This window comes from Beta vulgaris, chromosome 2, assembly GCF_026745355.1.
Source record: "Beta vulgaris subsp. vulgaris cultivar EL10 chromosome 2, EL10.2, whole genome shotgun sequence".
Taxonomy (NCBI): domain Eukaryota; kingdom Viridiplantae; phylum Streptophyta; class Magnoliopsida; order Caryophyllales; family Amaranthaceae; genus Beta; species Beta vulgaris.
In genome coordinates, this window is record NC_079203.1 from 17,367,992 (window position 1) to 17,369,371 (window position 1,380).

Sequence of the window (1,380 nt, forward strand, 5' to 3'; positions counted from 1 at the left end):
GACTTTTATTATTCACACCAACGTGTGTCTGACTTTCATTAGTCACACTAACGTGTGTCTGACTTTTATTAGTCACACCAACGTGCGTCTGACTTTTATTAGTCACACCAACGTGTTTCTGACTTAGCTAAATATTCTTAGTTGTCTAAAGAGTCAGTGTCGTTCCTAAGAGAATTGATACTTACTTTATTCGAGTTATTACTCTTCCATTGTCTTACAAATTGTATTTTTGAGTTAAGGGTTTGAGTGAACTCTTGTAAGTGTGAGAAGCTTTGAGTGAAGCAAGAGAAATGAGAAAGAGAAAGTAACTTCGAGTGAAGTTTGAGAGGAACGATAGTTGTGCGAACTGTTGTTGGGAACTTGAGTTTACTAACTTAAGTTGTGGCTCGAGAGAAAAGTAATAGGATTGTAAACAGAGTTGTTTTGGCCTATTATAGTGGAAAGTTGACATAAAATCCATTGTGGTCGAGGTTGTTTCTTCCTATTGGGCCTAGGAAGTTTTTCCTCGCTAAAATCTCTCCTGTTCCTATTGTTTGTTCCCAAGTTAAATTTTTATTCTGGAAAAAGTATAGCTTATTCTCTCACTATAATAGGCCAAAACAACTCCAGGTATTATACAGCACAATCTTTCATAGATCCGTTCCGCTTAAGGTCGGTTATTACACCAGGTAAAGTTTTTCCCATGGAAGCTGATTTCTGATAATCCTAGTTGACTTCTCCATAGAAAAAATTGTTCCTTTCTTGGAATATGATCTGAGCCCCCCATTTTTTGATTGAGAAACTCTAATTGGTTGAAGTCTCCCATAATTACCCTATCCAAGGAGTTTTGGTCTAAACAGTGAGATATTAGTGTCCAAACCTCACTCCGTGAATCAAGATACGACGACCCATACAACAAACTAAGATTCCACTTATATACATTATGATAAACTACATCCTTGATGATACAGGCAAAATGATTGGTAGAGCTACTAATTAGATCTAGGTTTACATCATTACTCCAAAATAAAGCAAGGCCACCTGCATTATTTATAGAATCTATGGTGGCAACATAAGGATAACCTAGAAACACAGCTAGCTTGTTAATACTATTATCATTGACTTTGGTTTCGGAGAGGAAGAGGATTCGAGGCAGGAACTTGCGGACCATCCAACCCAAAAACGGAATCGTAAGGGAGTCCGCTATTTTTAATCCCTTACAATTCCAAGCTAAGATCTCCATGGATCTTCAGGAGACTGATTTGGCCCAAAAAATCTTGGGCCTGCAGCTCAGCTTTGGGCAGGACAGCGGAGTCTGGGCCTGTAGAATTAAATGCTTGTACATCCCCTTTTAGTTCCAGTTTTCCTGGTTGTTGATGGATTAAGGAATCCAGAACCTTC